This window comes from Rosa rugosa, chromosome 5, assembly GCF_958449725.1.
Source record: "Rosa rugosa chromosome 5, drRosRugo1.1, whole genome shotgun sequence".
Taxonomy (NCBI): domain Eukaryota; kingdom Viridiplantae; phylum Streptophyta; class Magnoliopsida; order Rosales; family Rosaceae; genus Rosa; species Rosa rugosa.
Genome location: NC_084824.1, coordinates 45,515,114 through 45,535,252, shown reverse-complemented (window position 1 = coordinate 45,535,252; position 20,139 = coordinate 45,515,114). Strand labels below are relative to the sequence as shown.

General features: G+C 39.8%; 1 long non-coding RNA gene and 1 pseudogene across 7 annotated transcripts; one reads left to right on the top strand and one right to left on the bottom strand.

Moving 5' to 3' along the window:
- Positions 1 to 5,985: 5,985 nt before the first annotated feature.
- LOC133713181 (uncharacterized) lies at positions 5,986 to 10,661 on the bottom strand. Of its 7 annotated transcripts, none has more exons than XR_009847857.1 (9): positions 9,980 to 10,659; positions 9,572 to 9,701; positions 9,248 to 9,375; positions 9,113 to 9,164; positions 8,463 to 8,558; positions 8,013 to 8,122; positions 7,249 to 7,416; positions 6,519 to 6,745; positions 5,986 to 6,358 (listed from the first exon to the last, which is right to left on the bottom strand). It is a non-coding gene; the product is annotated as an uncharacterized LOC133713181 (long non-coding RNA). The 7 variants fall into 7 exon arrangements; XR_009847858.1 differs by having other exon boundaries at positions 9,579 to 9,701; XR_009847859.1 differs by having other exon boundaries at positions 9,591 to 9,701.
- Positions 10,662 to 13,300: 2,639 nt separating this feature from the next.
- LOC133711739 (uncharacterized) lies at positions 13,301 to 14,635 on the top strand (annotated as a pseudogene).
- Positions 14,636 to 20,139: the final 5,504 nt, after the last annotated feature.

The window sequence follows — 20,139 nt, the reverse complement described above, 5'->3', positions numbered from 1 at the left end:
TAATTGCTTTATTTTGTTGCAATCATATGAACTATTGTTGGTGTTACTAGACATTCCTGTGTGAATGTCTGTATATATATTATTACGTGAAATAATATGTATTGTTGGAGTTGTGTTGAGTTATTGTTGAGAAACAATATATTGTGAGAGATATTGAGTTTATTGTTGAGAAACAATATATTGTGAGAGGTGTTGAGTTTTATTGTTGAGGAACAATAAATTGTTGTGATCTGTGGAGATCACTAGGTCACGAGGTGACCATGGCATCTATTAGTGAATCACGCTCTCGTACCGGGCTGGTGGTTATTAATAGTATTAAATCGTAATCACGTCTGTGGCCGGACGAGTGGTTACGTTCAGTTAGAGCTCTAGTCTGTCTGCCAAATGTGGAGTGAACTTATGAGTGAAATTGAGAGTAACTCATAAGTGTCAATATATATATGGTAACCTTATGAGGGAAATTGAGAGTAACTCATAAGGGACTATATATATATATGAGTCTGTCTACCAAATGTTGGGAAATCTTATGAGCGAATTTGAGAGTAACTCATAAGTGTCTATATATATATATGAGAGTGAGTGATCTTATGAGCTAAATTGAGAGTAACTCATAAGTGTCTATATATATATATGAGAGTGAGAAAGTAACGTGGGTTTGTGGTAGTCTTGGAATCTAATAAATCAACAGTTCTTTCTTGTTTACTCATACTGGCTGTAAAAAGCTTACCGGGTTTTGTGTTGTTGCAACTCCCGGTACACTATTCAAATTGTGTAGCGGGTAATCCTACAGGACAGGAGAACCAGGACGGTGATCGTGCGGTTAGAGCAATTGTTAGAGTTTTACAACAATTGTAAGTTGTGAGGTGTGTTATGCTCATTTGAGCTTTATAATATATTGTGAGAGTGAATTGTAATAATGAACTCGAAGTTTCGAGATTTGGTTTTTTGTAATTGTAATTATTCAGGTTTCGGATTTGAATTTATTATTCAAAATCCGGGGCGTGACACAAAGAAATCACAACTTTTATCCAAACATAAGAATGGGCTTAAACTTTGCCCTTAACATTATTTGTTAACTAAAATTCATAGTTCTACAAATCCAAACAAAGAAAACCAAAAGAAGTTACAAGGAAAAAGATAGAATTACACCGTGAGTTGGAGTGGATGATGAAGAGCTTGAAACGTTGATCTTGAATCTTGAAAGCAAGACTTCACTATCACGGCACAAGGTGGATGATGACGGCTAGGAGGCTTCATGGCTTCTTCTTCTCTTCTTCTCTTTGCTTGAAAATGCAGATACTTGAAACTAGAGAGTGGAAAGGAAATGAAACTAAGAACTAGAGAAAAATGGAAAGGAAATGGAGAGACAAAGAAGATGAAATGGATGAAGGAATGTTTAAAGGAAAATGGAGAGGAAATGGAGAGACAAAGAAGATGAAATGGATGAAGGAATGTTTAAAGGAAAATGGAGAGGAAATGGAGAGACAAAGAAGATGAAATGGATGAAGGAATGTGTTTTTCTTCTTTGTTGTAGCCTCTATTTATAGGCTACCAAGCAAAACTATTTGGCTTTAAACAAATGATGATGGGTTAGGTTTGAGCATTTAAACATTAATGGAATTTGTTAGGTTTGAATATTTAAACACTAATGGAATTTGTTAGGTTTGAGTCACTTTCTACTCATTTTTCCTTCAATTAATTCTCCACCAAGACTTCAGATTTTTCCAGTGAGTTCTTCATATGAAATGATCCACCATGAGTTTAGATCAGTGTATCAAATTTTCAGAATTTATTTCCATGCCATTTGGCCGGAATCGCTGCTGGACTCCTTACAGGTCCAGTTTTCCAGTTTTGCTTCTGCATAAAATTGGGCTGACTGTTTGAAGGCCTTCCACTTCTATTTGGCTCTTTCACTCTTCATAAGAAATGTTTCTTAGGATGTCTAGAATGGATCTGAAAGGTTTCAGCTCATTTGAAGTTCATTTGGTCAGGTGGTCGCTCCTTCTTCCTTGCTTGGCTTGGTTTCTCCTAGCCGGAGTAGGAAAATGTGTAAAGTTGACATTTTTAGTGCATTTCCATTTTTCTCCATCATTTTATGGACCTAACATTTATTTCATCATCATCTACTCCAATGTACCTAAAAAATAGAAATTGAGTTAAAAAAACGATTCGTTAAGGAATTAACTAAGCAAAATATGAGGAATTAGCTATTAAAATACCACATTAAAATGCTCCTATCAGTTCATAAATATGTTGAAGCTTATAAATTTGATTATGAGTGAGTAGTTAGTTTGTTAGGGCTAGGGTTGAAAGCCCTAGCCAAACTTATAATGAATTAATGTTTGAGTCTTATTTGATGCATTTTCCATGATCATCTTCACATGCTAATTCAAGAAGTGAATGCTTGTATTTGAATCTAGCTAATTTGAATATTTTGCATTTGTCATGTCACGCCCCGGATTTTGAATGATAAATTCAAATCCGAAACCTGAATAATTACAATTACAAAAAAACCAAATCTCGAAACTTCGAGTTCATTATTACAATTCACTCTCACAATATATTATAAAGCTCAAATGAGCATAACACACCTCACAACTTACAATTGTTGTAAAACTCTAACAATTGCTCTAACCGCACGATCACCGTCCTGGTTCTCCTGTCCTGTAGGATTACCCGCTACACAATTTGAATAGTGTACCGGGAGTTGCAACAACACAAAACCCGGTAAGCTTTTTACAGCCAGTATGAGTAAACAAGAAAGAACTGTTGATTTATTAGATTTCAAGACTACCACAAACCCACGTTACTTTCTCACTCTCATATATATATATAGACACTTATGAGTTACTCTCAATTTAGCTCATAAGATCACTCACTCTCATATATATATGTAGACACTTATGAGTTACTCTCAATTTAGCTCATAAGATCCCTCACTCTCATATATATATATAGACACTTATGAGTTACTCTCAAATTCGCTCATAAGATTTCCCAACATTTGGTAGACAGACTCATATATATATATAGACCCTTATGAGTTACTCTCAATTTCCCTCATAAGGTTACCATATATATATTGACACTTATGAGTTACTCTCAATTTCACTCATAAGGTCACTCCACATTTGGCAGACAGACTAGAGCTCTAACTGAACGTAACCACTCGTCCGGCCACAGACGTGATTACGATTTAATACTATTAATAACCACCAGCCCGGTACGAGAGCGTGATTCACTAATAGATGCCATGGTCACCTCGTGACCTAGTGATCTCCACAGATCACAACAATTTATTGTTCCTCAACAATAAAACTCAACACCTCTCACAATATATTATTTCTCAACAATAAACTCAATACCTCTCACAATATATTGTTTCTCAACAATAAACTCAACACAACTCCAACAATACATATTATTTCACGTAATAATATATATACAGACATTCACACAGGAATGTCTAATACACCAACAATAGTTCATATGATTGCAAAATAAAGCAATTAAATATATTGGGTTCGTAATATGAACCACGTGAGGTTTACTCACCTCGATAATCCCGCTGCGTCTTCAATTCAGCTCAAAATACGATCCACAATCGTCCACCAACTCAAACCGTCAATCACCTAGTCCAATAATGATCTTGACTTAGCCAACAACTCAAATATGTAATTAAACGACGATCCAACGCTCAGATTCAAATTAAACGATGATCCAACGGTCGGATCTGAATTTAATGATGATCCAACGGTCGGATCCTCACGGATCGCCTTTAGGATCATCCTCCAAAATTATCACGAAGATCCAACGGTCAGATCTTCCTGAATCGCCTTTACTAACATCTCCACAAAATTATATGAAAATCCGACGGTCAGATTCTCACGAATCGCCTTCCGAATCACTATTTCTCAATTATACGAAGATCCAACGGTCGGATCTTCGCCCGTGACCTCACAAGGTCACCGGGACAGTCATACGATCAACATATCCAAAATTGAAGCAAAACCGATGGTCAGATCTTCACAGATCGTAAACCGAAGATAAACGTAAAAACGTTAAATAGTAACGTCAAAACGTAAATCCACTATTTATCAACTTTTTCTAACATGACCATGTTATATATCAAAACGCTCGTATGGATGCATAGATCATCGCCTAGATAATGAAAACTCGAAATATGGTCTGATGCGCCGCCACAAGCGGTGGTCAGTGGGCGGTCAACGCGGCGGTCAACGCCGGTCAACCACCTCAGATGGCAAAGTGACCAACTACAAACTGGTTCAAAATGAAAGGGTGGTCGACTTTCATACCTGGAGCTAAGCCTGGTTCGGCCTAGATCGTCCTAGATCAAGCGTTGAAGTTGGATTAATCTCGTGCGTCTGATCAGATTCCAGATTGAATCAGGGACGTCGAAATCTTCAACTCGTGATCTTTCACTCCACACTCCAAATCGTCAAGCAAGGCCTATATGGGGATGATCAGGGGGAGGAGGAGATCACGAAAATGGGAACGATCGGCCCATGCAACGCCGGAAAAATGGAATTCCGGTCGGGTCGGATTCCTCTTGGCTGGCTTCTTCGATCTCCATCTGGGGGCAGCGGCGGGGCAAGGCGACACCGGAGGGAGGCCGGGCTTGGAGCGGCGATCACCATGGTGTCCGGGTCGTGGCCGGAGGACGCCGGAGGAGGAAGGAAAATCCGGGTCGGGTCGGCTAAGACCCGTTGGGTCTGACGGTCGAAAGAAGAGAGAGAACGGAGAGAGCTGGGGGACTGTTCAGCAAAAATGAAAATGTTTCGTCCTTCAATGAAAAATCAGATATTTTTCCTATTTATAGAAAATTCCCAATTTTCAAATATTCATAACTTAATCATACGAACTCCGAATATTGCGTTCTACATGTCCACGAACTCGTATCGACGAGCTCTACAACTTTCATGAAGGAAGTTTTCCCAAATTTTGAACGTATAAAAAGTCAACTTTGTTGACCCCCTAAAAACGTTCGTTTTCGAAAATAAAACCGTTCGAACTAATTCCACAACTTCTCCAAGCTTCGTACTCGCTCCTACTATCGTGAAATCATTTCTAAAAATCCACGGAATTTAATTTGGATTTTCCAGGGTATTACATGTCATTACATGAACAATGTTTAGAGAATAGCTAGCTTTGGACATTGAAAGCATGATAGCACACTAGGTGTGTATGTGAGGGTAGTGAGTTAAAATCACCTAGATTTAGGATTGGTTTGTTTGCTTGATTATCTAAACTCAAATCTTCATGCATCTAGGAGCAAGGAATTGATACTTATCCGGTAATATAACTTGTTCTTGGGTAGTTAGTTTCGCACTTATCCGGTGGAAATTGATAAAATAAAAGGAGTTTAGGCCTTAGTAGTCTTATCCGGATGCTAAGAGGCACTACTACACAAAAGGCTTCACACGACGGTTTAAAACTGTCATCTCACGTTTTCCATTTCCGTGGTCTATCGAGGCGTCATCTGATGAAATGCCGTCAGACGACGGTTTTCAACCGTCGTATACCGATCATTGGGTCGACGGTGTGCAGCTGACTCCGTCGTCTGATGGACCGGCAGATCTGTCGACATGCTGTCGACAGAAATTTTCCGTGCTGTGACTTTTATTCATACCACGGTTTTATTTTTAAGACGTTGTGCAAATTGTATCCACACGACAGTTCTTCCAACATAGATGTGGTGTGACGACTTAAAAATTCAATGCATATGTGCTTTCACACGACAGATTTAACTCTAACCGTTGTACCGTGACGTTTGAGACAATGGTTTTTGCTAGTACTTGTTGTCTTTGTGTGTATCACACGATGATATTAGTAAGAACCGTGGTGTGAATTGTAGAAATTTTGTTTGATTCCACCCTATAATCTTCATCAGACGACATATTTTCCATTTTTCCTACTGTGTTTGATTTGGTAATGGTAAGATTCAAATGAAGCTGGAACCAAAAATTGACCAAATGAACAGTGATTCTCTCATAATAAATAGCTATTATAATTCCATAAATAGATCCGATAATGGTAATTGTATCCGCAAAATAGAAAGGATCGTCTATGGATCTCTAATAGCAAAATACATCCACAAATGTGGCTAAAATAGTCTCATCCTACATAATCACATCTATACAAGACATACAATTCAAGCCAATCCAAAAAGGACCAACATCTAGCCTAAATGCACTTGAGACCTTGCATATATACACCCAAAAAAAAAACCAACACTTCATAGCTTCATCAGCAGGTTCTTCATCACATAATTTGCAAGCTCATTATGCACTTCATCAAGTTCCGCTTGACCATAAGTATGGTTGGCTCTCCTATCCCACTGTTAACAGTTTCAAATCGAAAATTTAAACTCATACACATTCAACAATAACACTTTGGAAACCAACAGCAACCATAAAACTTTTATGTGCAAACTTTGTCACTGTCCTCAGACTTTACTATATGAAAGAATGCTTTTGAAAATGAAAATTTATGGTTACCTTATCTGCAAATGACAAAGTTGTATCATGGATGATATCCCTCTTGTATCTCATCACAAAATAGCCGCACTGTTTCTAGCAATATGTGATTGACAAAGGTAGCTTATGTTCTTCAGTGACATTGTCTGTCAATGAGAGAACTTGTAATCAACCATCCATCTATAAGTCTGCAAAAAAGTTGTGTGAACCCATAACATGATCTTTGCTTGCATTTTTTCTCTTTGTTCCTGCAAGGATTGTCACACCACTTAAACACAATTATACAACACAGAAGAAATGCCTCCACCAATATGATATGATGTAGACTTGGAGCAACATAATCAAATAATTAGATCCATGTTGCAGAAGGCATAAGCAACAATATCCTCTGATTGCTGGCATTTCCACAGGGCAATCAAGTTCTAAATTATTTTAACTAGCGCATTTAATTTGTCGCAAATCAGAGATGGAAATGGAGCAGATACAAAAAAGTCTGAGTATGAGAAAGCTGTTCCTCAAATTTTGGAGGATCCATTTATAAACTTAGTCAGAATATTCTGATAAATATTCTAACCACCAAAGTGAGGCCTAAATGATGTAGAAGATATCAATCATCTGTAACTATATTAACTTAAAAATATATTTACAGTGAAGAGATTTAATGAAAGGGCCTAAAACTTATCATTGTGGCACAGATCAAGGGCATCTATGGACACAATATGATTATTTATTTATATATAGTGCTGCATACCTTTTCTGGTCTTTGGAGTATTAATATCTATATCCATCTCATCACTATCACTGTCCCCCACAGTTGCTCGAGTCCTTGAAGTATTTCCGGAGCCTTGCAATATATCATCCATATCCCACAGCTGCAAGGATGAAAATCAGGAGAGAGCATAAAACTGCTAGACACCACCTAAAGATATGATATTTAATCAATACTAGAAAGTAAGAGAAAAGTAAGAGACAACAGAGGTTGTATCACAAAACCATAAAGATGACTTATTGACAAAATCCTTAATACAGACATCCTGATAATTTACCTATTTGTGAATCTTCAATAGCATTCCAGACTCCATATTTATTAAGTGGAACATCCGTTTTATCAGAACAATATATATAAAATGAGCAGAGACCATATTTTTTATTTTATCAAGTCCAAAATAAACTACAAACTACAACTCAACGAAGGCCATTTAAATATCAAAGTTACATTAACAAGGATATGGTTTTGATATGATTATGATCAGAGCATCTTTCAACATGTTTTGCTGAAACTATAGCCTTCATAGTGAATGTTTTATTTGTTCTAAACAAAAACTCAGTTTGACAATCATTAAGTGAAGAACAAGTGATTATAGTGCCTGCATATTACCACAAAAGTTCCCATACTAAATCTAAACAAAACATAAAAGTGACATAAGTGATTAATTCTCAGCAAATGCTCAATCCAGTTTTATAACTTCAACCAATATATGTAAATGTGACAGAGAGGGTGGACTGTATGCTAACCTGGTACTTGTAGTATTGCCCATCTTTAAATCTGAACACCAAGTTAATTTGTGTTTGGGACCTTCCTCAACTTTAATTGCTTTCTCATTGCCCATATATAAGGTACCTCACTAACAAAAGGCAAACAAGCAATAAAAGAATAATAGGCAAACAACGATATGTGTATATATTTGATTCCAAAGGATTTTATATATAACAAAAGAATAATTCGCAAATGCTATGCTTTTCTTTCTAGTAGATACTACTTCTCAGATGCAGAAAATAATGTTGGAACTTTATCAATTAGAACTTTGAACCATTGAAGTTTGAGAGTATCTAGTTTCCTAATACCTATCCAGACAATCTTTTCAATGTCCTAATCATATCATTTCGATTCAATTGAAAGTGAAAAGGATGCATTTAATTAGTTTCCAAGTGTCCAAACACAGAAGCACAAGACGAGATACTTACGTAATCACTGCTGGTAAATCTAAACAGAGTCTCAAGACCACCATCTACCTCTCTGTCCACTGTCACTACCTACTTCTCCTTATCTAGCACAACCTACTGGAAATGTTTAGTCATAAAAAGTAATTCATAAACTGTGTTGTATGAAAATAGGCCAAAGAATATATATATATCTCATTCATTGAAACCTCTTATTCAACTCCAAGAGGAATTAGAATACGGAAAATAAAGCAACACTAAGACAAAAATATTGACTTTACCTTCATGTAGATTTGTATTTGTTTAGCTTCAGATACAGATTCAAAGTGGACAAACATTCTAGTTTTTTTTTTTTTTTTCTTTCATAAGACAAAAAATGACAATTTCGGAGGATAGGGGAATGATAGATGGAAACAGACAATTAGTTCTAGTACACCCCAACCACACCACTATTTATTCCAGGTGCTTGAAATACCTAAGTTCTGTGATTCTTATTATCAGATCTGACCAATTCAAACTAAGACTATCAATGAAAAGAAATGTCTTAGTAACCTTAACTTCCTGAACTAATTAAGCAAAGTCATCGACTTTTTCCCACATCAATATAAAGGATTATGAACAAAGCCCTTCAATTAAAAACCAACAATCAGCAGCATGAGCAAGGGATTGTATACCTGAAACGAGCATATGGGAAAGAGTAATGAAAAGTCCAATCCTAAGTACGACCTGCAATTTCAGCAGAAAAAAAAAAAAGTTGTTAAATTTCCACACCTTCACCAAAAGAAAAACCAGATCTAGAGAGGTATTACCATAGCCCATTGCCCAGAACCAAATAGCCTGCCGAAATCCTTGCTAAACCAGAAGAACAGCGTGAGAGAGTGGCTCAATAAAGATACAACGGATCGAGACGCTTTGGGAGAAGTCTCCATATGTGTATCTAATTTCAAAAGAAATTGAGAGAGAGTGAGAGAGGGCAAAAGCTAGAGTTTGAGGATGGTCAATCGAGGGCCTTCTATGAATTTTGATCACAAAGGAGAGCACTAGGAAGACCGAGAAGATGTAAGGAGGCCCGTATGAAGGTAAAATGAATAATAAACATTAGTAACTCTAACTCAAACCAAGTCACAACTTACAACTCACAACAAAATATACCAATATGCAGTAAATATATAGATGAAAGGTTCTGCGCTTATGCCAAAACCAACATACATATGAAACAGCCCAGATGTTGTTGACTGTGCCATGCACTCATCATTGCCCAGCCTGCAATACAATCATATAATCATCAGTTTCAGATATAACTAAAATACACAATAGGAAGCTTCCCACCAAAAACCATGTTTTGGAGAAGCCAAGCAACAAATAGAACTTCCTACTCAAAACCATAACCAGATTCATTTCGCCTAACAATCCCACAGAAATTCCAACAATTTAAAAAATTTATCTTAGTGATTGGAGAGAATATATGACAACCACCACATAAAATCCCCCAAACTAAAAACCCTAGAAATTTCAATTGAAATTAAATTAGGGATGTTTACCTTTCGGGAGGGATCAGCTTTGGAGCTAGAGCGCTGCGATGAGGTTGTTCGTCATCTGTGCTAGGCACCGACTAGATCCTCTTCACCCGTTCATGGGGTCGAAGGAGTTCACCCTTCAGGTTCTTTTGCTCCTACGTAGAGAGACCAAAATGGACTGTGAGAGAAAGAGATTCGAAGAATTGGAGAAGAGATGGCTTCCAATCTAGGGCTCTCTCCAGGCTACCCATTAGGTTTTCAATCTAGAGGCAGATATGGTTTTGGTCGGGATTTGTCGAAGAGAGAGAGAGCTTTGGTTGGGGTTTGTCGAAGAAGAGATAGGGTTGGGGTCTCTGGAGGAGATAAGGTTGGGGCTTGTCAAGAAGAGGGGGGGAGACTTGTGTCAAAGAAGAGAGAGGGAGAGGGTAGAGGACTCGAGGTCTGTCGAAGAAGGGGTTTCTCAAGGAGATAAGGTTGGGGTTTGTCAATTCTTTCGTTCCCAAAATGAAGTATCGGCCGGCTAGGTGGCGTGGTTTTGAATAACATTAAGAAGCCCTCGTTTAATTCATGGACAAGCCCTCAGAGGCTCAGACAATGGTTTTTCATATCTGTTGTCTGAATGCCACTTGAAAATTTTCAATTTCACCTCCTCATGCTGCCTGGTGGGAGGGAAATAAATTTGGGGGGAGAATGGTGGGAAATGTTGGAGGGAATGTCGGTGAGCATGTTTTGACTTGCAAATTTATAGATTCACACCACAGTTTTAAAGAAACCTTCATATAAACACTACATGCTGAGGAAATTTAAATGGTGCCAATTGGTGCGAAACTTGCCGCCTCTATAACAATTTAACCTCACACCACGCTTCCATTTATAAACGTTTTCTGAAGCAATACATAATTCCAGCATGAAAAACACCCGTTGGTTGAATTCATATTAGAAGACGGAAATTTTACAACCGTCGTCTCAATAATGAGAAATTATTCACACCACGGAAAACAGTGTTACGTCGTATGAGAGGTGTCGTGTGATTCATTTTCTGTAGTAGTGAGGGTAATTGGATATTTGGGATTGCATTACTTATAGTTTGAACATCAATGCATGCAAGGGAGGCTATGGTGAACAACCTAAAGCTCTAACTTCCATCCATTTTATCACATCTAGTTTAACATAGCCTAGTTTACATTTCAAGTTTCATTTTGTGTTAATTTGATTCGAAACCATTTTCAAAGCCAAAAAAATCAAACCACTACACCATCTTGCATAAATTCACCATGAACTTTGGTTCACTTGTGAGCTCTTGTTTATGACTTGTACATTTGCATATTCATCTAGCATCCTTTAGGTTTTCCCTAGCTAGAGTGGGTTTTCCAATCCCTTGGGTACGATATCCCCTACTCATAATCCCTACACTATAACTTGACCCTTATACTTGAGGGTGGCTATTTGGCTAACACCATTGCAATTCTTTTTTGTAGTGATGTGTCCTCATTCACATAATAGAGTTCTCGAATGTGTAATTGGGTGATACCTTGTGTAATCTTCCTCATTGAGAAGATAATTACATCTTTGACAACGCTTATTACAAATATAAGGACAAATGATCAAAAATATTGTAATAAATGTCCTGTTTGTGGTAATTATAAGGTTTAAGACAACATATACTAATTTATGAACTATTTTACAAAATTGACAACAAATGTGTTGTACAAGTGGCAAATCTTCATATTTCATACCAAATAAAGCATCTGTTCTCATTCACGTAATAGAGTTCTCGAATGTGTAATTAGGTGGTATCTTGTGTAATTTTTCTCATTGAGAAAATAAATACATCTCTACAATGCTTATTATGAATATAAGAACAAATGATTAAAAATATTGTAATAAATGTCTTGTTTATGGTAATTACAAGGTCTAAGACAACATCTACCAATTTATGAACCATTTTATAAAATTGACGACAAATGTGTTATACAAGCGGTAAATCTTCATATTTATACCAAATAGAGCATGTGTCTTCATTCACGCTTCATTCACGTAATATAGTTCTTGATTGTGTAATTAGGGTAAACATTTTGGTATTTACTCCATTTAGGACAAAATTTACAGGTATATAGACAAAATTACAAATTGATGACAAATGTGTTTTTAAATTGGTAATATTTTTTAAAAAAAATTGTCATGTGTTAAAATTTGAATGGGTAACCTGATGACCAAGTCATCAGGTTACCATCATATTAAATTGTTATATATTAAAAAAATAAAAATAAAAGGTATGGGATACGGGAGGGTACTGTAGCATGTCTCTTGAGTTATGAGGTGATAGATTTGTAATTGCTATGCGTCTGCATGTTTTGATTGTTCTGTTTTTCTTTGATAACATTATTCTCTTAGAGTTTGATTCAATTTTTATTTTTGTCTCTGTTTATGTAATTCCCTTTAGCTCCGCATTTCCATACATCGGAGCTTTTAACTTCATATTCTGCATGACTGCATTTAGTTATGATACGTTTCTCTCATCATTTTACCAAAACTTCAAGATTGTTAAACACAATGTAATTCATTTGCACCCGAAGCTATTGGTAAATGTGGGTAACAGGTTATGGCTTATCATTGAATCAGTCTAATAGCTATCGTCTACTAGGACCTTATGTCTTATGTTTGATATTGTTATGGTTTTATACATGCATGCTTTTAAGTTTTAACTAGTTGTTGGTTTGACAATAATATGAAGATGTTACTCTTCCTTTCACAATGTAGTTAAACCAGTTCAAAATGAAAGTAACTGTGATGATTAACATTTCTTCTTTGATTAATGATCGATCCTACTACTTGCTGATTTGTACATATATGATATTGTTTTTTTTCATGCTTCAAGGTGGTGCAGAACGAAGAAATAGTATGTAGAGTTGATACTCGTAGGCAGCAGATGATTAGATACTTTGAGGTATGTCATTGTACTTAAGGTGTTTTCTTTTGATTCTTTTCTTCTTTTACAAAATGAGCTCAAACGAACCGACTATATATGAGTCGAAATCAATTGGGATAGAGCCAATTTACAGCCCTATCCTCAATCTTCAAAGTGTAAATTATAGTAAAAGGGATGTATTTGAATGCTACAAATTCACATGAACTAACGTATATAAGACCATCTTCAACAGATGGGTCTTTTGCCATCTGGACACAGGTTACCTAATGAGTATTTTTGACCGACCAAACCATTCTCCAACAGATCTGCTTTTTACACGTGGATTTGACATCCACCTCTCCTCTGTCAAAAATGACAGAAACCATTGAAGCTGTCTTTTAATTTTTTATTGTTTCTTTCTCTCACTCTCTCTCACACTCTCTTTCCCTTTCACGGCTTTCTTCCTCTCCTCTCACCCAGAACAAAATAGCTTCCACTAAAAAATCACCCAGAACTTCAAGCTTCAATCTTCCTCTTCTCAAGATTCTTTTCTCTTCTTAGGATCATGGATCAAGAGAATTCAGCTTCATCTTCAGATGGTGCAGATGAGGAATTTTGGGATCTTGCCAATTCATCATCAGACGAAGACTTGATGAATCTGCAGATTGAAGCTCTACAAGAGAATGGGAGAAGAAGACGCCGGGGCTCAATTCCTGGTCGCATATATAAAGATAGACAACGACTGCAAGGCCACGAAACACTGTTCAAAGATTATTTTGCAGAAAATCCTGTTCATGAAGAAGTTGTATTTCGGAGAAGGTTTCGGATGCATCGAGCTCTTTTTCTTCGAATTCTAGCTGCAGTAGAAGCTCATGACTCATATTTTGTTCAAAAAAGGGACTCAGCAGGACGTCTTGGGCTATCATCTCTACAAAAAGTTACCGCTGCAATGAGGATGCTTGCGTATGGAATTGGGGCAGATGCTGTGGATGACTATCTTAGAATCTGTGAAAGCACTAATTGAAGCTATGAAAAGGTTTGTCCAAGCTGTTATCTCTGTATTTGGAGCTGAATACTTAAGAAAGCCAACTTCTGATGATATTTCCAGATTGCTATTGATTGGTGAGAGTCGTGGATTTCCTGGAATGCTTGGTAGTATCGATTGTATGCACTAGAAGTGGAAGAATTGTCCGGTTGCATGGAGAGGTATGTTTTCTCGTGGAGATCATCGTGAACCTTCATTGATTCTTGAAGCTGTTGCTTCACACGATATTTGGATATGGCATTCTTTTTTTGGATTACCAGGCTCTCATAATGATATTAATGTCTTAGAGCATTCGCCTTTATTTGCTGACCTCCGTGAAGGTCGAGCCCCTCCAGTCACTTATAAGATCAATGATCATGAATACACAATGGGATATTATCTAGCCGATGGCATATACCCTTCGTGGGCCACTTTTGTCAAAACCATTCCATGTCCACAAGGAGAGAAAGCAAAGAATTTTGCTAAAGCTCAAGAGGGATGTCGGAAAGATGTAGAACGAGCATTTGGAGTGCTGCAAGCAAGTTTTGCAATTGTTCATGGACCGGCTCGTTGTTGGGATCGTGAAACACTTCAAAAGATCATGAAAGCATGTGTTATAATGCACAACATGATTATTGAAGATGAACGAGTTGAGCGTATTGCACACGATGATCTTGAAACTCTTGCAAGGCAATATGCTGAACCAGATATGGAAATTGATGATGTTCTTGTTTCACGTAATCACTGATAGGAGCATTTTAATGTGATATTTTAATAGTTAATTCCTCACATTTTGCTTAGTTAATTCCTTAACGAATCGATTTTTAATTCAATTTTTATTTTTAGGTACATTGGAGTAGATGATGATGAAATAAGTGTTAGGTCCATAAAATGATGGAGAAAAATGGAAATGCACTAAAAAGGTCAACTTTACACATTTTCCTACTCCGGCTAGGAGAAACCAAGCCAAGCAAGGAAGAAGGAGCGACCACCTGACCAAATGAACTTCAAATGAGCTAAAACCTTCCATATCCATTCTAGACATCCTAAGAAACATTTCTTATGAAGAGTGCAAGAGCCAAATAGAAGTGGAAGGCCTTCAAACAGTCAGCCCAATTTTCTGCAGAAGCAAAATTGGAAAACTGGACCTGTAAGGAGTCCAGCAGTGATTCCGGCCCATAGGAATGGAAAAAAGTTCTGAAAATTTGACAGCATGATCTACACTCATGGTGGATAATTTCATATGAAGAAGTCACGGGAAAAATCTTAAGTCTTGGTAGAGAATTAATTGAAGGAAAAATGAGAAAAAAGTGACTAAAACCTAACAAATTCCATTAAGTGTTTAAGTATTCAAACCTAACAAATTCCATTAGTGTTTAAATATTCAAACCTAACAAATTCCATTAATGTTTAAATGCTCAAACCTAACCCATCATCATTTATTTAAGGCCAAATAGTTTTGCTTGGTAGCCTATAAATAGAGGCTACAACAAAGAAGAAAAACACATTCCTTCATCCATTTCATCTTCTTTGTCTGTCCATTTCCTCTCCATTTTTCTCTAGTTCTTAGTTTCATTTCCTTTCCACTCTCTAGCCTTCTAGTTCTGTATTTTCAAGTAAAGAGGAGAAGAAGAAGGAGCCGTGAAGATCATATCCTCCATCGTCCACCTTGAAGGCTTGCTTCCAAGATTCAAGATTCCAACGTTTCAAGCTCTCCATCTCCATCTCCAACTCACGGTGTAATTCTATCTTTTTCCTTGTAACTTCTTTTGGTTTTCTTTGTTTGGATTTGTAGAACTATGAATTTTAGTTAACAAATAATGTTAAGGGCAAAGTTTAAAGCCCGTCTCTATGTTTGGATAAAAGTTGTGATTTCTTTGTGTTGATATTTATGTTGCTTATGTGAGATTGCTTAATTGATTTTGGATTATAGAAAACTTTTATATGTATGTGTTATTTGGCGGCCAACTTAGGATATATGCATGTAATTGAAGCTAGATTTAAGTAGTAAAGGCTTTGGACAAAAGTCGAAATCAATTAAGGAGGATTGCAAATAGGTGAACTTATTCATAACTAGGTTGTGCACTTTGGTTGACATCCTTTCTTTGTTCTTCATGCATTGAATGTGTTCTTGATTAGCTAGCTTTCTAGACTATGATTGCATGTTCAATAGATTTAATTTAGGTGCTTTCACTTAGATTAAATATTCAAGGAAAGTAAAATATGAGAAATCGTTTGCTTACTAACGTTTCACATGGTCAACTTATTTCTCATGACATAGATAATCAACTATAGGAATTGTAATTAGATTTCATTCATATAATTGTGGTTTTGATATTTGTCCTTGCATTCCACCCTTGTAAATGTGTTTTTACATTGTACATACATGTACATTTACAAGCATAATTAGCTATAATGGGCTACGCTCATGGTACCGCCAGAGGTACTAATTCCCGCCAAAGGAATAACATACAGATACACAGCCAGGCGGGCTACAGCCTGAGCCTCGGATCACCCCCAGATCACCGCCGACGCGCCGTCACGCGCCGTGCCAAGATAGCATCAGTAGCTCCTAGAGCTGGGGACTGAAGCACATCAGTTCCACATCGAAAACAAGGAGAAGATCAGCCTCCTCCTCACCTATAAAAGGTTCTCTCCTCTCTCCTCATTAATTACGCATTTAATACTTACCTACTGTTACTTTTTCAACATAAATACATTGACTAACTTAGGCATCGGAGAGTTGAAGACCGCCCAGCGCGGTCTCCCTTTGACGCCCTCTGTATTTTACTTGACAGGTATCGGAAGCCTTGAGAACATCACGAGTATCGATCCGCCCATCGGATCAGCGTTAACAAAGGTTTAGCTACCGCTGAACTTTTAGACATTAACATTGGTGCCGTCTGTGGGAATCCTTGAACAAAAGGTCATCCCACCACATTCACCATGACTAACGGTAGTGGGGGAAACGCTGAAGAGCAGGCGGACCAATCCGCCATTCCCCAACCCTCCGACCCAGCGGTAGGCGTTAACCGCACACTATTCACAACCCCAGCCAACCCCGGCGTTGAGGCAAATCCAAGCAGCAGCCGCCCACCGGGCCAAGATCTCATCACTATGTACGAGCTGGCACTGGCGGACCTTCACAAGGCAAACAGAGAGCGTGAAGAGGAGCGCAAGGAGAAGGTTGAGGCCCAAAGACAGGTGGCTACGCTGATGTCACGTTTTGATGAACTGAAGAGGACGCTGGAAGCCACGGCCAATCCAGCGCAGAGCGAGCAATCACGTATCACCAGGCGTAGTCGACCCGGCACCCGCACATTGGTACCGGGGCCAGTCATACAGATGCAGGTACCGCTGGACCCACCTGAGTTATTGGGGATGGGACCATCGCCCATCCCCCAACTAATGTTAGAGCAGGAGGCGGAATCACTGCCACATACCAACCGCTCGGAAGCTAGGGCGAGGACTGAAGGCACTCCGCCTGCGCCAAGGCGCAGACAGGTCCAGTGGAATATCCAGGTTGGTTCCACCGGTGATGCAACCGCCCAGATATTGGAAAGGATGCAACAACTGGAGCAGAGATTAATCAGGGCGGAGTCAGGCGCCCCAGCGCCAACTCAGAATCCACTTTTCGCTTCCAGACCTGGGCCCTTCACCGCTGCAATTTTGCAGGCTGTCAGGCCAGCGTACGCAAAAACCCCAAAGATGTCACATTACAGCGGCATGTCTGACCCCTTCGTCCATATGGACACCTTTAAGAAGGTCACCAACAACAAGGGATTTGACGACGCCACCCTGTGCCACCTATTCAGCGAAACGTTGGATGGTGAAGCAATGAACTGGTTCTTCAAGTGTCCGCCGGGCTCCATTGACTCGTTCCATGCACTGTCACACGCCTTCCTCTCTCGGTTCATCTTATTTTCCGCCGGACATCACAACACAAGCCAGCTGTTCGGCGTCAAGCAGGGGGCAGACGAATCACTGAAGGCATTCGTCACAAGATGGCGAGCGGCAGCATCTCAGTGCCGCGATCTAGATAAAACAATGGCATCGGCGGCCTTCAAGCAGGGACTCCTCAAGGGGCCATTCCTCTATCACCTCAACTACAGTCATCCAAATGCGGCATATGACCACGTCATGAGTGAGGCGGTCATTCACACCCAGGCGGAATTCATCACATATGGAGAAACCCCACCGCCACCAGCAACACCAACAAAGTCAACACAACCATCCTCCAGTCAGCAGGAAACCGCTAACAAGACCCCTTCAGCGCCGCCAACTGACAAGAAGAGGGAGTGGCAGCAGGGCCACCACCAGAACAAGCGGCAGAAGGACCAACACTATAACAAGGGCAACCGCCCAACCCATGGGGATAACCGCAACAAACAGGCGGAGTCCTCTCAGCGGTATGCAGTGTTCACAGTCCTCACAGCCTCGTATGAGGAAATCTACAATCAGTGCAAGGATCAGATCCCACCGCCACCCCCACCAAGGTACCCAAAAACGGGAAAACCCAGAAACACCGGCAAGTGGTGCAAATACCACGAGGACAGCGGTCACAATACTAATAGCTGCAATGCTCTTAAAACGGCCATTGAGACCTTGTACCGTGACGGCAAGATGGAGCAATTCAAGGTGCGCCAACCGCCACCTGTGATCGCCAACGTTGAGACCTTGGGCCGCATCAACACCATCGATGGCGGTGCTCCAATCACTAGCATGTCTCACAGGGCAAGGAAGCGCTATGCATGCGCTAATCATCCAAAGGAGGTCTGCAACATCCGCTACGAGAGATCCGCCAAGCTCCCAAAGTCAGGTTGCCTTCTCAGAGGAGGAGGAGCGCGGAGTGCATCTACCCCATGACGACCCATTCTTGGCAGATTTTCAGTGGGGAGAATCCTGGTGGATAGCGGGTCGCTGTCAACGTCATCTTCAGCGGTTGCTACGACCATCTCAGGCGGAACAAGAAATTACTCTAGGACCATGAACCACTGCTCAGCTTCTCCGGCGACGTCACACAACCGCTGGGGTCGGACTACATGCGGCTGGTTATTGGCACTAGTCCATGTATGGCGGAGGTACATACGGAATTCATAATTGTCGATTGCTTCAGTTCGTATAACGCCATCATTGGACGGCCGGCACTCAACAAGCTCAAGTGCATCATCGCCGGATACATGCTTCTCATAAAGTTCCCCACACCCAACGGCACGGGCTGTGTGAGGGGAAGTCACCAGTTGGCACGAGAATGCTATTCAACCACTATAGCGCGGTCAACGCGCCACCATGAAATCCTGACGGTGGGTAATCAGGCACCGCCACCAAATATCTTCGAGGATCCTAGAGATGAGGAGAAGAAGTATGTAAAGAAGGAGCCGGTCAACCCAGAAACGTCATTGAAGGTTGTCTGCATCTCGGACGAGCACCCTGAGCGGATAGTCCGCATAGGCGCCCAACTAGACCCAGAGGTAGCGGCGGAACTCACTCAATTCCTACGTGACAATGCTGCCGTCTTTGCATGGTCATATGCAGACATGCCAGGTATCTCTCCTGAAATCATCACACACAAGCTGACCATCAAACCATCCTTTTATCCCATCAAACAGAAGCGGAGGGCCTTTGATGAGGAAAAGTACCGGGCAATAGGAGAGGAGGTTGCCAAGCTCCAGGGCATTGGGTTCATCCGCCAAGTCATCTATCCCCAGTGGATTTCCAACTTGGTTATGGTAAAAAAGCCCAGCGGAAAGTGGCAGATGTGTGTCGACTTCAAAAATCTCAACATGGCATGCCCAAAGGATAGCTTCCCGCTACCTCGTATTGATCAACTGGTTGATGCAACCGCCGGGCATGAGCTCCTTAGCATGATGGACGCTTTCTCCGGCTATAATCAGATCAAGATGCATCCCGGCGACCAGGAATGCACCACTTTCACCACCGACAAGGGCCTCTACTGCTACAATGTTATGCCTTTCGGTCTGAAGAACGCCGGTGCAACGTATCAGCGGCTGATGAACGCCATGTTCGCGGAACATCTCTGAAAAATAATCGAGGTCTACGTGGACGACATGCTAGTCAAGAGCATAAAGGCCAGCGGACATGTGGCAAACCTCAAGATCATAGTTACCATTCTCCTGGCCTATGGTATGCGCCTCAACCCAGAAAAGTGTTTCTTTGGCGTCACCGCCAGCAAGTTTCTGGGTTATATCGTCAGTGAACGAGGCATTGAGGCTAACCCGGACAAGGTACAAG